The sequence below is a fragment of the Epinephelus moara genome, chromosome 20 (genome assembly GCF_006386435.1).
Source record: "Epinephelus moara isolate mb chromosome 20, YSFRI_EMoa_1.0, whole genome shotgun sequence".
NCBI lineage: Eukaryota > Metazoa > Chordata > Actinopteri > Perciformes > Serranidae > Epinephelus > Epinephelus moara.
The window spans coordinates 32,692,099-32,711,255 of record NC_065525.1 but is presented as its reverse complement, the minus strand read 5'-3'; the positions used below and the strand labels follow the sequence as shown (position 1 = coordinate 32,711,255).

General features: G+C 40.7%; 1 long non-coding RNA gene across 1 annotated transcript in view; it reads right to left on the bottom strand.

The window, feature by feature from the left end:
• Positions 1–19,157, bottom strand: part of LOC126407686 (uncharacterized) — a 60,752-nt gene that overhangs the window by 20,270 nt on the left and 21,325 nt on the right. Inside the window, exon 2 of the long non-coding RNA XR_007571813.1 lies at positions 5,013–5,193. This is a non-coding gene — a long non-coding RNA (uncharacterized LOC126407686). The remainder of the gene's footprint in view (positions 1–5,012; positions 5,194–19,157) is intronic.

Sequence of the window (19,157 nt, the reverse complement as noted above, 5' to 3'; positions counted from 1 at the left end):
TTGTGTTGCAATTTCTGTCTCAGTTTCCTGTTGGTATAGATTCTGTGGTAGTGGTTGCTAGAAGGGATGAGCATTTTTAGTAACTTCCCTATTCAAGCACTTGTATTAAATTATTATAAAGTGCTTTAGTACTCGCAAAAAAATCATCTCATGTAAGAATAGGATCGCAAATTGGCCAACAACAGGAAACAAGTGCTATTTGAAATTCATTTTTTGAAAAACCAGGCTTCACTTAGCCTATTAAACAAAAAATTAAAAGTTAACACATAATAAAAAATATATATGTACCTTGTGCTCACATGCGGGAGGGGCAGCGGCGAGTATTCTATGTTGAACATGTTGTTGTCCAAATGAGTACTCGAGTACTCATGCCTGTCCCTAGTTGCTAGGAGCAGTTAACATATTGTTTTTCACACTGTTTGAAGAAATATGTCCATTTAGTTGTTTATTTTTGTGAGCCAATTACATTGATCTCACCCACACTTGTTGAGCTATGCTGGCGGACAACATTCTTATTGTACTGCCTGCTAAGCTCTTACTTGTCGTCTTTTCCTCCAGCTGGTTGAAACAGTCGTCATTGGGCACAACGCCAGACCTCTTTTAAAAGTTTAACAAATGTGAGATGTGAGCAGCAATTTAAAGATTAGAAACACAGGTAAGAGGTATGCTTTAAACAGGGAATTTTGGTGCAATAATGAAAAAGAAATGCATCTTGAATATTAAACTCAGAATTTCCCCAAAACCAGCAGACAGAGAATGGATGGATGTATTTGTGAGATCAGCATACCACAAAGAATTTTTTTTTTCATGCAGGGTCAAGACAACCTTTTATGCACAGAAATTCACTGCAGTATTAAAAGTTAACTGTACCACTTCATTCCTGTCTGCAAAGTGCTGCTCAGGTCATCCTCACCTGACTTTCCTGTGGCTGCACCGCTGAATTAACTGAATAGAGGTGGATTTGGTTAAACTACGGAGCCTGAAACTCCAGTTTGAGCTTTGTGATTTAGACATTAGCAGCACAAAAGGGCCGGTCTTCCTGCATAGACTCAGTATCTGTAAATGATTTGAATGACTCAAAGGTCATCTTCCACAGTCTGGGTACATTCACTCCAGAGGGCGAGCTATGACTCACGCTTGGGGAGTTCAATTTAGTTGACCTAATTCAGGTGGTTTTAGAAATGAGTAGTGAAAATTTCATTGAATGTTACCCTCACTTCATGTGGCCGTGTATGAACTGAAAACTTTTTAATGACACCACGTCCACACGCTGACCTTGTCTTTGGTTTTAAAGACTCAAACTCAGACTTAAACGCACTCACATTTCTGGGAACAGAAATGTTATTGAAATACCAGTTTATAAGCGAGTTCATTAGAGCGTCTGCATAATGCTGGACTGAGGCGCCTTTCACATGAGCCGTGGCATGAAAAGAATGGTAGTTCATGCCACTGAGAGTTCTCTGTTTGTGTCAAAGCTCATAGTTACTGACATTTGTGTTTACATAAAGCAATAAACAGAGATAGGACTGCTGTGCCAAACTAATAGACGGTCTCAGAGTTTGGTAAGGTGGCTGGCAAATGGGACTCCATCTCTTCTCGTTTTTAATGATCTCCCTTGTGTGCTTTGGCAGATATGGAGTATGAACACCGTTCCAACGACTGAGGCAATTTCATTACACCACACAGTTTAATGTGCACACTGGTGTAAAGTTTAAACCAAACATACCCAGGGGTGAAGTTTAGCCTTTTTAATTTAATATACTTTAACCTGGAGGGGCATTATGTAATGTGTGACCTTCTGTGACCTCTATCAGCAACCACCAGGACCTGCATTAATATGATCAGCACTTTTTCCTCCCACACAAGTTTCCCTCCCATCTCTGTGAAGGTGGCCTATAGTTAACATGAAATAGTCAGAGTTAAGCTCCTCTGAGAAACATTTAGATGTGATTTATAGTGATGAAAGAACAATATTTATTTGTTTTGAGCTCTTTGTGTTTGGAGGGAGGGAGCAGTCTTCATAGCTGAAATGTTTTTGTGGTGAACTTGCTCGTAAAAAGGTGTGTACTAAAATTCCAGAAAGCTTTTGTTCTAAAAATATGTTGACCATAAAGTGCTTAACAAGACAAACATTTTATTTATTTTATTTTTTTTTAAAGATATTTTTAAGCCTTTAATTGATTGGACAGATGAGCGTGAAGGGGGGAGAGAGAGAGGGTGTGACATGCAGCAAAGGGCCACAGGCTGGAGTCGAACCCGGGCCGCTGTGGCAACAGCCTTGTACATGGGGCGCCTGCTCTACCACTAAGCCACCGACGCCCCAAGACAAACATTTTAGCACCTGGCAGTGTTGAGCTGCCTGTATTGATTAATATCTTAATCAGGTCCAGTGTGTGTCATAGGTAGTTTTGACACGGGGCAGAGGGATAATATTACGAATGACATAAGCATGTAGTTTAAAGTTACGGTTTGTTCAGTTTCAAACCATTGAAGCAACTCTTACCTTTCTTGCATTTCACACAGCAACTCCACCTCCCTCCAAAGTCCCATCCCCCTCCTCCTGCAACTCCACCTCCCTCCAAAGGCCTACTCCCCCTTCCTCCATTACGTCCTCATTACGACTATGATAGACGTAGGCGGCAAGGTAACGTTAGATACAGGGAAGACGAGAGCGAGAGTGTAACGTTACAACCAAGACAGTCAAACGCAACCCTGGAGTTTTAAAACTCAAACGGAGTCAGTGATGACTGCTGAGTTTTAGAATAAGGTTACAGTACTAACATTAGATAATAGCGTTAACGTTACAAGTAAGTGGAAACGCACAAGGAAGATAACGTTAATGTTTCAGAGGCTACGCAACAGTAGGCTAACTTTAGCCATTAGCAACTGGATGCTGTGTTGTCATATAATGTTATATAAGAAGCTAACTAAACATAACATTACCTGCAAAGTCAAACGCAACGCTGGTGTTTTGAAACTTATCCGGGGTCAGTGATGACTGATGCGTTTTATAATATAACGTAAACGCTGACGTGAGATTGTACTGGTGACTGGCAACAAGCGAGTTACGCAAGCACGTGAGGAAGACAGGCAGGACGCTTGGCTAATCATTGCATTTGGTCTGAATGCAATGATTGGTCAGAGTTTTCATAGAACCATATGAGAATGGTATAATTATGAGTTTTTATCTCTGGTGGAATTCACTTACATTTTAGTGTGCCATCAGCTTATTAATAGCATTTTAACCTAAACAAAGAAAAGCGTAAAATTTCCAGAAAGGTCAGTGTTGCTTTAATACAAAGGATTGATTTGACCAAAATATGTAGCTGATCCTTTTTCTGACCAGTACTTGATTTATGATTTAACATGTGGTTATTTTCCCTAAATTAAACTCCAGGCCAATATCTGTGGTCTACATAGTTATAAACGAGATATGCTGATCCCATAATATAATCAGATATTTATCTGGTTTCTACATCAGTCATCAATCAAAGTTTTGATGACTGATACCCCTTTTCTATCAAATTAGCTCTGGTTCTTGAACTGATTAATTTCAGGACTCTAGTAACCTCTGTGCTATCAAGTGAACTGACCCGCGTTTTCACCAGTTTTGATCGAAACAATTGTAATGAAGGATAAGTCATCACTGCACAATGCACAATGTTAGTAAACAGTAGTAGAAAAATGGTGGATTGCATCGATTACCTGCAAAGTTTTGCTCTGTTACAGATATTTGTTTTTATTTAAAAAACAAGCGTAAACCATAGACTATATAAATATGGGCGACATGTCTCTATTTCATCCCACTTTTTATACTGTATGCACCAGATGAGCAATGCCATTAGAATGAGTAGGCGCCATCTATGCTTCCATCTTTCTTAAACAGTCTCTGAGCATGGACCAAGTATTAATGAGACCACTGCACACTCTTTTTTCCAATGACTTCTCACTTTATGTCAGAGTAAATCTTTCAGTAATGTATACACAGAGATTTAGCTCGTGTTTAACTGCCTTGCTAGAAGCACAACAAGAACATCTCTGACACCCAGATTCAATTTGCTTTGCTGGAATCCTGGTTGACAAAACAATTAGTGCAGCTGTGCCACAGAGAAGTGCGGCGCTGCTGCTGCTGACATGACACTGATGAAGCATGGAAAGAGACACTGCCACTCCACAGGTTTAGCTTTGTCATTCACACAACAGCCTCATTAGCTCGCCAGCACTGCGTGTTTGCACTGAAAAAGGGGCCATTAAGAGGGACTTCTAAAAGGTTACATTAAGATATGAGCCCTGCTATCAGGATGTTATGCATATTTGAAGTGAATGGGATCTCAGCTCTGAATAAATCAATATATGACTGAATTTTGAGTCACAGAAATACAGTTATCTTAGCATCTATTTTACTTCAGTTATCTAAGATTTCTGTAAATAGTGCAAATGATTAATGAAGCCATAAAGCAGCAATCCTACACATTACTAGCATTAATTTTTAATAATAAATCAACATCCAGAGGAAAAACTGGGTAAATTGCAGCGCTTGCCTGAAACAAAGCAAAGATCCAACCACTTCCATATGTAAACCCTGAGTAGGAAGCAGGATAATAAACATGTGCAACAGTTAACCAATGAATATTTGTCTAAGTGTAAAGATTAGGCAAAAACCACCTCTGGAGGTTGTTTGAGCAGTTGGGTTTCAATCCATCTTGAATGCTTCTTTATGCTCTCTTTTAGATCAGGTAGCTATCCAGTCTGCCCAATTTGCATAAAGTGACTGAATGTAAATGGGGATTTGTCAGGGCTAATTGTTCAGGCTGCTAATTAACATTTTCAAATCCAGTCACAAAAGTTAATCTTTTGCTTCACAGAGCAAAGCTTTGGCCTTATGGGACCCTGACACTTTAAATCATGGCAATCGATCAAAGCCTGTCTGTTAAAACCAACCCAAAACATTCCCAATTTGAATTTAAATGTAGCTTTGTCAGAGACTGCAAACACATAAGCCTTTAACTTACTCAGAGAGCACTGGTGGTGTTGTCCACCGGATGTCCTTTGAAAACTCTGGCTGTTCAGTTAATTTCCCAAAAGGCTTTAACAGCAGACAAGGACCGACAGTCCCCAGTGATGGAGGCTGCCGTTTTAAATGGTATTTGTTGTCCTCCTCAAGACACATTTAAGTTGTCAGCTCAAGAGCCTCTGTTGAAATCACAAAGGGAGAAATTGATGAAGTAAGACAGAGAACAGAGGAGTGTAAAAAAGCTTCAGAGTAGACACTGGCCATTGTACTGTGTCGAGGATTTATCTCCTCAGAATCTGAATTGCAGGAAGGAACAAAAGTGTGAAGTGTGGCCACCACTCTCTCTATTCAGATAATCAGTCATTTATAGCACTCGAAAACACTCCTTATAAATTAGATTTATTGGCTGTCTCATAGAATTAGTTCCTTGAAGCTGCACCAATCAATGTTTTTTTCAGTCAATGAAAAAAATTACTGTGTGATGTTACATATGACCCACAGTTTCTCTCATCTCTGCAGAGCATTTTAGCATCTTTCAGCTCATTGTTTTGGTATCACAGCACCAGCTAGGTTCATATCTGTTTGGTTGCTGTTTTCAGCAAACATGTAGACACTGTATTTTCATTCGAGTCAATGCTATGTATACCATCATGCTGCTATAAACCCTCACTAAGGCCTAGTCCACACATACACTTCTTAAAAAATCTTTCATCCACACACAAACTGTTTTAGGTCACTAAACATTAACCTTTGTAAAACCCCAACCAGGGTGTTTCAGAAACTCAGTTTTCAGTGTTGACATGTAGAGACAGGGAAAGAGTTTTTGGCTTGTAACATCAGTATGTCTCCTTTGACACGTCACAAATGAGGTGACATTTCATGCAATTGCAGAGGTAGTGCTGGTAGGAACAGGACTTTTTACATGTTTGCACATAAATGTACAGATACTTTTCCACTATACTGAGGAAGAGAGACGTCAGTTTGTGCTACAGAGGTCACTGCTTCAGGTGACCTTCCGGTAAAAGCTTTTTTCAGGCTTCTGATCAGCCAACATCTTCTTGTGTAATTGTCCAACATTTCTTTAGGGTTAGGGTTATGTCGCTGCCTGTTGGTTTGACATGCTCTTGACCGTGCTTCAATTTAAAGTGTTTTTGTATGTTTATTAGTTACATACAATACATACAATTACAGATTTTTTGTTTTAGAAGGGCATGGTCACACGTGAGTGAATGCAGGCGAGTGACCATTGCCTGCTGAGGCACTATGTGTATTGAATGTGGGCAGTGCCAAGTGTGAAGCACATGGAAAGCTAGCTTGCTAGGTAATGTTAACCAGCATGCTAATTAATACTGCAAAATATGATGTAATTGGGACATTACATTCCATACCTGTCTTCTGACTCACTGCTAGCCAGGTAGCATCTCTCATGTGGGGCAATTTGTTCTTTCATGGGCAATATCATACGACATCAGCTGGTTATACACAGCAACTAGGGTTGCCACACTTAATTTGTGAAAAACTGGGACATCTGATTTACTACACAGGGCGTTAAACAGTATTTGCAAATATGTTAACAGTTGTAGAACTCCCTATTGCCTCTCTTACACCTGTATTTGTGCTGACGAGCAGCCAAGCTGAAAAGACTCAGCAGTCAGATACAGCTGTTACTCCTCCTATGTTTCCTATCTTCTATATGCAGATGATATCCAGTTGTACTGCTCTTTCAAGGACTCCGAGTTATATAAACTGTCTTCCTTATTCAGCTGTCTGACTAGCATCAAACAGTGGTTAAGCGCAAATTTTCTTCAATTAAACTCGGACAAGACAGAGACTTTGATTATTGCCCCAGAAAATCAGATCCCCCTTATTAGGCATCACATGGGCACTCTAGGCCCGTCCATCCAGTCGAGTCCTCGGAATCTGGGTGTTGTTTTTCGACTCAGCTATGTCTCTCAAGCATCACGCCTAAAAATTGGTTAGAAACTACTTTTTTATAGCTGAGGAACATCTCTAAGCTGAGAACCCTGCTGTCAAAGACGGAACTTGAGATGATCATTCATGCTTTTATTTCTTCCCGCTTAGATTACTGTAACAGCCTTTTTACTTGTCTGACTCAGAAAAAACTTCATCGCCTCCAGGCTGTTCAGAACTCTGCTGCAAGACTTTTAACTCACACCAGTAAAACAGCACACATCACACCGGTTTTAGCAGAACTACACTGGCTCCCAGTTCATCTCAGGATTCATTTTAAAATTTTAGTTCTTACTTTTAGAACTTTAAACAGTCAAGCTCCTGCTTAAATTTCTGAGATATTGAAATTGTATAATCCCACACGTTCTCTTAGATCCTCGAGTCAATGCCTGCTGGTCATCATCCCCCACACTCATTTTAAAACTAGAGGGGATCAAGCCTTTCAAGCAGTGGCCCCCAGACTTTGGAATGCTTTGCCACTGTCTCTTCACACTTTAAATTCTGTTGAGTCTTTTAAAAAGCAGTTCAAGACCCTGTTGTTTAGACAGGCCTTTAGTTAGGCGTGGGTTTTATGACAATTTGTTTATATGTTTGTGGTTGTGTCTCTTTTTTATACTATGTATCCTACTGTTTTCTAATTTTACTGTAAAGCACTTTGTGAATTCTTTCTGTGAAAGGTGCTATATAAATAAACTTTACTTACTTAATTACTTACTTACTTGACAATTTATGGATAGAAGCTTCATTTACTACACCTGATCATTTACTGAAGTAATAAGAAAAATTATTAATGGACAAGCAATGTGAGTATCCTGGGTTTACACCATGTCCATGGCAAAAACAGGAGCATATAATCCCCATTCAGTCTTTAAAGTGACTGGTTGCCATGGACACAGATGTACAGACTGAGTACATTGTTAACTCAAAAATAACTGATCATTGATCATAGTCGAAAAACTCATAGAGACCTACAAATTATTTTTTTCCAGTCATTTCAGAGCTATCCAGGCTTTTAATGCATGTGGTGAGTTCTCAAAACAGACGTTAGACATCTTAATCAAATCAACAGTGGCACAAGACACGAGAATTACTGTGACATCCAGTCAGGGGCTTTCAAAATAAAATAATTTCTGCACTCAAATGTGTCACATATGAAGTGTAAAGGTCTCACAGTATGACAGAGAGTACAGTAGCCTACAGTAGTTCACCAAAGTTAAACTCCATGCCATGAAAAATTGTTAATTTTGGTCATGCGTGACCATGTCCTAACAGAGCCTTTGTGGACGGGACTTTTATTTATTTATTTGTCTTTTTTTTTGTTTATTTGTTTGTTTTTTGAGAACAAAGGTGGAAAAATCCTTTTCAAAAAGATCACATTAAAATACCTGTGTACATATGGGCTAGGCCAGAAATAAAAAATGTGTATTAATCTGCAATTCAACATATTTAACATAGTCCCCATTAACTGCACTTTTTAATAACTATAGTGCCCAGACATTATTGAGCTTTTTAAGTATATTTCTGACTTGTTATGAAAAGACAGACATTCAAGTAACAAACTGTTGGTTTTGGCCTTTTTGTGACCAAAGGGGAAACATGGAATAACACACGCCTTATCCTTTAAATAAACACAGTTTGATAAGACATGAGCTCAAGTGATGCCAAACAGCCTTGTGTTGTTGGAAGTCCTTGTGTGTGTCAGCTGCCACTCCACACTCTGATGCCACTGTGTCTCTCCAGGCAGTCAAAGGGGATTAGCGAGTCCGTCAAATGCCTTTGATCAACAAACAGGCTTGAAAGGGACAAGACACTCCACTTTCCCGCAGCTAATTATCTTGAATGAGCTACCAGGACAATGACAAAGCCAGTGCCAAAGCAGTCAGCTCTCTCTGCTACATGCTTATCATTTGCTGTCACAGATAACATACCATTACAAGGTGACAGCTCTGAGTCACTGCAGTGTGCTCGGTTGTAAATACTGACCTTTTGAATTAGAAAGTTCTAGCTGACATTTTGGTTTCAAATAAGTCACTTTTTTCAAAATACCAGGACAAGACAGAACCTTTAGGAATTTTGATTTAGGAAAGTAAAGAGTCAAACTGAGTCAGTGCCTCTGAGTAAGGCACCAAAGCCCCAACTGTTCGGGGTGCCTGTCCAAGGCAGCCCCCTCGCTCTGACGTCTCTCCATTTAACGCATGTATAGGTCCTGTTTGTGCATGTGTGTGTTTCAGGCCTGGTCGTGTGTGACAACAGAGTAAAAAAAATAGATTTTCCCCTGAGGGATTCATAAAATCTATCTTCATCTTCTTTCTTTGAATATCTGATGATATATCTGACTTAAATTTTAGCCCAATTTTACTTCTAGCAAGAGGTATCAGACGAGATTATGGCGTAAATGCTCCAAATCAATTTCAAAATGCAACAATATCTTCACACTTATACCTGCTCAGCGTTCCCAAACCTGTATGTGGCCATGAAATTCAAAGAGCATTTGAGAGAACATCTATTACCACTGGGCACCAGGAGACTGTTCCTATTAAGCTGCTTTGGGAGTTTTTATAAAATAAAAATAGACGCTTCTATAAGCTGAGTATTGCGGATAGGTTTAGAGAGTTGTTCTGATTTCATCCCTGGAGGAAAAATGGCCAGAGGGGAAATTTACAGCCCCCTGAGAGTCAACCTTACTGATCCTGCTTTAAGCTTTTATCTCGGGCTTGTCCACATACATTTACTTTTCTGAGAGGAGCGCTTCCGTAAGGTCAGAACAAAACAAATATGGTTTGTTGTAACAAAACAGATACGACAGAACGACCATAGACATGACTTTTTTGGTTTTCCAAGATAAATTTAGGTCCAAAGTAAAGCAAGGTTAAACCAAAGCTGCGCTGCGCTGGTGACTGTCTGCTCAATGTGCATTTGTAACCATGGACATATCCTCCAGCTCCCCAAGCTGAGAGACAAAAGGACGATGGCTGAACTTTAACCTCTGCATACGTGACATCGTTACAGCAGACAGAAGAGTCCTGCCCACAGGCGTGGACATCAATGTGTGACTGTGCATGTGTTGTCATTGTGTGTGGGTGAATACATTTGTAGGAAGAACCTCCCTGTCCAAGCGAGGACACATTATGTCCATCATTATCTAACACAGATGAAAGCATTGCTCATGGAGGAATCACTGGACTTGATGTGTCTTGCTTTGACTGAATAACTGCTTAGACCAACCACAAAAAATGTTGCCCCCCAGAAAACATCTGAGTAACTAGAACTCATTATCAGATACAGGTCATAAAAGGTTGCCGAGTGAATGAAGAGGTTTTCTTCTAAATCTGGTAAAGCCTGTAATTAAGAGGTTGAAATATTTCTGACTTTTACTGAGCTGGAATTACTTAACTTACTTCTTCTTGAGTTAAAGGCTTTCTTGATCGATGACCACTAAGAGATAGTTCAATTAATATATATAATGAAAACGTGATACAAGACCCATATATAATTCAGTGGCTAAAATAAAGTACGCTTGAGAAACATTAGAATTTTTAAGGAATTTATTTTGTTGAGCTATCTTTTATTTTTCTTCTTTATACAATTACTATACTCGGGTATTTAAAGATGTATTTCACTGCTGGAAAGATGGTATTTTCATAAAACTGCACTGTATATATAGTAGTAAGACTCAAATACTTTTGACATTGGTGCAACATGACCAGAGAAAACAGAGAAAAACGGCTATCACATTTGCTTTTGCTCAAGAGGTAGAAAACCTACAACTATCAGAATGCACTGCATCATACCAGACCTATCAAAGTTCCTGAAGATGGGTGACGTAATGCGAGTTTGTCAATTTTTCCACAGAAAATAATATGGCAGGAGGCTGGTAACCAGTGTTGGGCAGTAATACGTTACTAATAACACATTGCAGTAATAAATTACTTTTTCCAGTAACGAGTAGTGTAACTAATTACTTATGAAATTTCAGTAACTACATTACAATTACTCCAAAACCAAACAACTCGTTACAACGTTACTTTTGTTATGACATCACCACTGACTTGAAATACAACCATTACATCAGCGGACTCATTTTAGTAATCGTAGTAATGCACACACACGTCATAAAGCAGCAAGCTAGCTGAAAATGCTTACCTTAGTGACCCGAAATATTCCCATCACTTTGTTTTTGTCAGAAGGAAAGATGACAAGAACACTGTTGCTGCAGGTAGTTGCACTAAAACTCTTTCCACGGCAAAAAACTAATCCCCAAACCTCTGTTCTGAAACATGGCTACTACGACCCACAACACAACAACATGAAGCTCCAGGAAATACACCCTACCAAAGGTGAGCCGTCCTCAGCCATGGAGGTCGGCTGTAGCCCTACACTGGCTAAACAGCCAAAACTGGATTTTAATCGTGGACAGCTGCAGCTACAAAGAAGTGATGAAGCTTGTGGGAAAATACTAGGCACAGTTACAATATGTTTCTGACGGCATTTTAGTCAAGAAGAAGGCAATACAGTAACAGGCTCTTGGTTTTTGTTTGACTGCCTAGTTTTACAGTTTGATCTGAGTTTGGTCTCAGATTTGAGAGACAGAAGGATGTCTCTCTCTCTCTCTCTCTCTCTCTCTCTCTCTCTTTCTCTCTTTCTCTTTCTCTCTCTCTCTCTGTCCCTCTCTCTCTCTCTCTCTCTCTCTCTCTCTCTCTCTCTTTGTCTCTCTCAATCCACTTCTATACTTGTGCTTTGTGTCTGTGGTGGCGGGCACACAAAAATGTACAAGTACAATCTGTAGATTGAGCAACACCCCTAGAGCCAGCGAAAATGTCATTCAAATAGAGCAAGAAATATACAGAATATCTGTAATGCTCCTTCTGTAACTCCCATGGCTGCCGATAAAAAATAAATCTTGAGTAAAAAGGAGCTGAATGTGACAGGCATCAGATATCAATCCATGTCTGAAGAAGTGCAAACATTCTTATTTTTAACAGCTATTTTTCTCGCAGCACCACTCATACATATCTTCTCAGTGTGTTCTCCATGACATTTCCAAACAAGTGAAAATATATAACATAATGTCAGACGCTGTTATTTCACCGTCTTCCTGGAGGTGAAATCAGCAGGGTCACCAAGCCTCCCAATCCAATCAGTGAACAATGAACCCCAAAGAAAATAAAAACACTTTTGTTGGCCAACACAGTAAAGAAACAGCCACAGGTGTTGTAATTTTAAATTCAATATCCAAGCAAGAAAAATGAGGCACAGATGAGAAATGGATGTGGGAAACGGTACGTCGCAGACGATCATTGGTTTGCTTTTCATGCATCTCTGAGAGGATTGCCCCTTAAAGTAATCACTTTGCAAGTAAATCCCATTTTCTGGGCAGATTTCGGAGGAGATGAGCAAAAATAAAAATGATTGGCAGCGGCGGAGAGAGGCCAGTAGGCGAGTGCATGTTGTGTGAGCTCGCTGCAGCCTGTAGGGCCTGTCTGCTCTGGCTGAGAGGACTGTGTTCACAGTTGAAACAAACTACAGGGGTGCCCGCAATCAATTGACTTAGCACAGGAGTTGTGCCATTGGCTGCGGTTTTTGGTACGAGTTCAAATAGCTGCGGTACAGGTGTTTCTGTGTGAATGTTGTCTCTTTAAACACACACAGAGATCTTCTGTGTTGCACATTTTGCCGGTTTTATTCATGGTTAAATGGTGGATGGGGGTATGTGCAGACATTTGTGCAGAGATTTCATTAACTGCGACTTACTGTAGCACCAAGCTGAGCCTGAATACACGACACTGAGGCATTAAAATGCACACATTAACAAAGATTAATAATTGCTGTGGCTCTGATCCTGACACACAAGAACCTGGTGCAGGCAGTTAGTATATAAAACCGTCTGAAAGGACATTGCCTGTCACAACATATCTCTCCCAAATACACCCTCTAGAAAAACAAATGTGCTAACTTTCCCCCCTGGATGGTAGTTAGTAGATAATATATGCAGCTATAACTGCATTTACACCGCCAGTGACAACAATGTGCAACTTTTAAGTGTTGCCAGCTGTGCTACCAGTGATGTTGCATTAATAAGCTGTAAATGTAGTGACTGGCTGCATGGCCACATTAACCTGCTGAGGGGCCCCGGGGCAAAGACTGATTGCTGGGCCCCTATTAACCCTCCTGTCCCTCCCACTCTCTGTGCATTGCGTACAGTATTTCTGTAGTAACTGGCCCCAGGTGTGCTGTAAAGTCATTTGAACACAAATTAATTTAGCAATACACGCTGAGTAAGTGCAGTATTAATTAAAATAATGATTAACATACTTTTTTAATCAGCTCCTTGATGATGAACACAATGTTTTCTGACAAAGTTATCACAGTTTCAGTTAATTCACATTAGATATGCCTGTATTTCTTTTTTTTCCCCACTGTGCTTCTCTCACTGTGGGCTTATCTGAGAAAAGGTGAGCGCCGGGGCGATTCATTCATTGACATCATCAATAACAGAAATACGTTAATTTCCGTGCGTCGGCACATCGCAATGAAGCTACACCAGGTCAAAGCATGATTTCCTCTGGCAAACAAGCTGCAGCTAAAAGACCTCGCCCACAAATTAAAAATTGCTCATTAGAGCAGTACAGTTGCTACGCAGGCAAACTTGAGATAGCAACCCAGAACACTTTGAAGATGGCAGTGATAGCACCACCTTGTTTTTTTTTGTCCCCACCCAAGCATGGTACAGTAGAATAATCAACACTCAGAATATGTTTCTGTCAGTAGAAGTCACTTAAAATTGATTTTCTAAATGTCTCTTTATCGCCCCCCATGTTTAAAGTAATTTCTGAACCACTGCTAACATAACGTTACACCATTCATCATCTCACATTGTTATTTGGCTGTTTTATATTTTCCGTTTACTTTGATGAGTGAGATAACAGCTCAAACTAATGTTACAGATTGGTGCCACAGTCTGAGACTGCTGTTACAGTCTGTAAATCATTTAATTTTTATTGCCCCACACTGATGGAAAAATACATTTACCAGTAGTTATCTAAACTGCATATTACTCCAGTGATGAAATAAATCAATGTCATATCCATTTCAATTTTATTAGGTCAGTAAAAAGACTGACTGTCCAGTTCAGGGAAAGGCTTGCTGTGATAAACAGTAATTAAATTTCAATCAGGAGAGACTCATTTTTAATAGTGAAAAGAATATTTATTAACGTGCACATGAGAATGAAAAAAATGTGAAAAGTCTTTGGCGTGATTTAAGGAGGGTGATGAATCCATAGTTGAATAGGGAACCCCCGGGATCTAGATGCTGGCTGATTGGCTGATAGAGATCATGGTGAAGTTTTATTGTATAACTAGAAGAGTGAACACCCACAGTCAGCTGATTAGAGGAAGCAGTGGGAGTGTGAGGGAGAGAATTGTGAATGGATGCGCACAAAGAAAGTCTTCCTGATTGAACTTACGCTGAGCTTCATTAATATATGTGTCACAACAATCCTTTTGAATTTTAGGTCTGAATTTTCTTCTGAAATTAGTTGTTAGATTGATCAGAATCTGATAAACAGTTGTTTGGTAGCTGTCGATCAAATCCGTCAAACCATACACACGCAGTCCTAATAAACAGAGTAACTGATCTTTGAGTGTTTAACTCTTAATTAATAATGCCTGAGGATGTTTTCAACCTTATTTAGTCATGAATATTTAATGTCAAATTAAAGATGGTTAAATTATTAACCAAACTATATGAACAAGGACAGTTTTCAGGGCCTTTAGGGCTAGATCTTGACACAGGGGTCATTTACTGTCTAACACAAGGCCTGAAGATGAAGGGCTTTATTGCCTAACTTGATTTTGTGCTTTTGTGTTGTATTTTACAAAATTATCTCACAATCAAATTAGCACAAACCATCTGGGAGTTAAAATACCCATGGTGCCATATCATTTAGATTGCCAGCAGAAGATTTAGTATGTCCCAATACATAGTATTTCAACTGCAGTATGTCAATACCAGGATGTTCTACTGCATCCATCCAGCATGCTTTTCTTGCTACTCTGACCCACAATCCTCTATGTGGCAGTAGATTCTCCACATCATCACACAAGCAGATAACAGGTTGACAGCTTGTTGACAGCTGTCAGAAGCCGCAATGATGGATGACGGCGCATTCAAGTGACTGATGACCAGTCAAGTAGTAATAATAGGAATAATGATTAAGTCAGCAAACAACAAAAGGACATAACTATGAAAATAATATAATTAGCTAGAATCTACAGTGTATGCAGTTATACCTTAAAAGCTAATACTACATATATATTGCAAAGTAACAACAGCAGAGCTCTCCGGGTTGAACTCTGTCTCTGGTGAGCTCATCTAATGGTGTTTTGTTTTATATCTTAGGTAACAGGGTAAGGCAAGATGGTCGAAGTTCAGGGTGCAATGATTTGACAAAAGTAAAGTATGCCATTCAGAACACAGCTCAGGTTAAAACACAGTAAATATACACTGATCAGCCAAAACATTAAAACCACTGGTGGGATAAGTAAATAACATTGATCATCTTGTTACAGTGCAGTGTTCTGCTGGGAAACCTTTGGTCCTGGCATTCATGTAAATGCTACCTGATGCACTCCACCCACCTGAACACCGTTGCAGACCAAGTAAACTCCCTCATGGCAATGCCCCCCCCCCCCCCCCCCAGCAGGACAGTGCACCATGCCACATCACAAATCTGCTCAGGAATGACCCGAGGAACGGGACCAAGAGCTCAAGGCATCAACCTGACCTCCAAATACCCCAGATACCAATCTGATCGAACATTTGAGGGACGTGCTGGTACCCCAGAGGTACCCCCAATCCATGGTGGGTCCTCCTTGGACCGGACTTGGCTCTGACCTGTCAAGGCATGGACACAGGACCTCTGGGGGGGGTCCTATTGTGTCTGGCACCAATGTGTTGGCTTCAGATCTTTTGGGTCCTGTGAGTTGTGAGGTGGAGTAACAGCACGCCCAACAGATGTTTGATCAGACTCGGATCTGGGGAATTTGGAGGCCAGGTCAACGCCTTGAGGTCTCTGTTATGTTCCTGGGGCCACTCCTGAGCAGTTTTTGTGGTGTGGCATGGTGCATTGTCCTGCTGGGGGGCCAATGCTACTGGGGAGTGCCGCTGCCATTGGGGGGGTACCTGGTCTGCACTGGTGTTTAGGTGGGTGCAGCATGTCTGGTGGCAACCACATAAATGTCAAAGCCCAAGGTTTCCCAACAGAACATTGCATTGAAACAAGATGATCAATGTTGTTCACGTCACCTGTCAGTGGTTTTAATGTTTTGGCTGATCGGTGTATGGCTCTTTAAGAATCCCTGAAGTTTAGATTTGCACTTTCTGTGGCTGGTAATTCAACAACTAAGCTGCAGAAAACTTTATATGAATCCTCTGACTGGCAGTCATTTGGTTGTAAGTGGGTAACTTTCTTTGACTGTTTTGAAATGCTCTTTGTGTGAATGCAAAGTAAAAGCTGGGGCAGTTTTAATAACCCAACCTGCATTTTAAAAGAGTGAGCATTAATACAGGGCCAAGTAATGTAAATCTTTAAAAACTACCAAGCAAAGGGAGTGAATGTATGAATGTGTATATTGAAGGAGACAGACAATTTGAATTTTGCTTAACAAAAAGGAGCAGTCACTCCACTCTCACTTGGCAAGTTGTGACAGCTGTTATATTCATTGTGGTAACAAGCTGTTACAATGTCTGCTGCGCTTCCCACTGAATCCTGATGTACACTCTGTCATTTTCTCCATCTGAGGATTCCTCCAGCCAAAATCGTTATAACACTTATTTAAATCACGCTCGCTGGCAAGGCGATGTTTCATTTGGCTGTGCCGGAGGTCTTCCAAGGGGCTCCATTAGCAGACTCCTCATCACTGTTTACTTTTGTTCAGATGCATATGGGGGATGCAACTTTCCCCCGTGCTCTTGTCTCTCCATCACATGCTGGATAAATTATTCACAAGTGATCACATTCCAGTAGTATAATTATCACTGTCCGACACCGACACCTCAGCAGTTTCTTAGCAACTGCTATCGGCACATTTTCTGCTTCCACAACAGCAGTATTTTCCATCTAGTTGAAACCAGACTCGTTGCTCGTGGAATTTATGAAATAATGCCACAGGGATTGTCCTCGATACAAATGCACATACTGTACCATACTGTAATCAAAGCTGTTTTATTGCTTTAACAGTAACTCCCAAACTAATGTCATAACAAACAATTCTGCTCCCTCTCTGTTCAACACATCTCTGGAAACGTAGGCTTTTGATGTGGGAGACATAAAAAAAAGAGACAACAGCCCCATGCACAGTGGTTGGGGAGATGAAAAACCTCTGGACTGCACTTGTCCATTATTCATCCACCCTTTAGAGCTGGCTTTAGAAGTGTATGTCAGCATGGATGGCAGGCAACCACAGCAGGCCACAGGCTGAGGGAGTCAGCCTTGGTCTTAGTCAATGAGCTGGTGGCTCAGACGGCTGTGTGGACGGCAGCCAAAACAAACAGGAGGGAGAACAGAGCAGGGACAATGTTGAGGTTTTGTTTGGGAAGGTTTCAGATCAGTGGATTGCCACTTGGAGAAGTTAGCCTGTGTGCCTGGGAATTAAACCGAGGGCCCAGAACAGGAAGAAGTTACTTTTTCTTCTTTGGATTTGCACCACGTCTCAAGAAATGTGAAGATTAAGCAAATTAGACTGAAATGACAGCTTTGTTTGAGAGGGAATTTTTGCACATAATATGTCAACAAACTGTTGTCTGACTGGGACAATAATTCAATGCTGGAAAGCTGTGCACAGTGAGACTGAAAATACTAAAAAGACAAATATTATTGTGTTTATTTTTCTTCTTATTATGTAACAGTATTGAAATATTTATTATTTAATTTATTGGCCAACGGTAGCTCATAAACTGCTAGAGGTGTAACGGTTGTGAAACTGAACCTGAGACTGAAACCGCAACAAAAACGTCCACGGTATCGTGCTTCAGTTCCAACTTCCGTGCTGCTGCTACTGCAATCACTGTAGGTATAAAGGGCAACTACAGGATTCAACAGCTCAGAGTCTTATGATGAAGCATTACTAACGTTTTGTAATTTATTTTTTCTTATTGACAATATGCCAGGGGGCGGCACGGTGGTGTGGTGGATAGCACTGTCGCCTCACAGCAAGAGGGTTGCCAGTTCAATCCCGGGTGTGGGAACCCCTCTGTGCGGAGTTTGCATGCTCTCCCTGTGTCAGCGTGGGTTCTCTCCGGGCACTCCAGCTCCCTCCCACAGTCCAAAGACATGCAGGTTAATTGATAACTCTAAATTGTCCGTAGGTGTGAATGTGAGCGTGAATGGTTGTCTGTCTCTATGTGCTAGTCTGGCAACCTGTCCAGGGTGTACCCTGCCTCTTGCCCAATGTCAGCTGGGATAGGCTCCAGCCCCCCCTGCGACCCTCAAGAGGATGAAGCGGTTAGAAGATGGATAGATGGATGGACTATATGCCAGTATTCGAGTGCCTCAACTGTTACAGTAAGTATTATGACCAGTGACCTCAAGCTGTGGGTAGTTTTTCAATATTCCCCCGGGCTTGAATCGCATTGAGGTCTCGCCAATTTACCTTTAATTTATTTATTTATTTCTATTTTTTTTTTTTCAATGAAACTGGCAGTTCTCTTGCATAAATGGCAGGGGTTGTATTGGACTGAATTGAAAGGGAAAAACAGAAAAGGAGAGAATGGGAGAGTGACGGAGTAACAGAGCAATATAGTGGAGAATCAGGGGAGAGAGAAATAGCTAAGCAAGAAAGGGACAGAAAACGAGAGAAACTGAAAAGAGGGGCTGCAAGACAACTTGGTTGGCAGTGTTTGATTCTGCTTTCCCAGCACTGGGAGCAATGTGCATAACATGCAGTGGAGAGCAGCTATCATCTGTGCACAGCATCACCATGGACCACAGTGTGTGCTCGGAGATGGAGATGCACCAAGGGATGCAGTGCTTACTGCCAAACCTGTTGTGCACAGGACGCAGAAACTATAATAGACTATTGAAGTAACAGAAAGAAGAAGAAGTGGAGTGAGGAAACACATCAGCCCTTGGCTTTTAATAAATACTTTAACACTAAAACTATACATTTGTGGG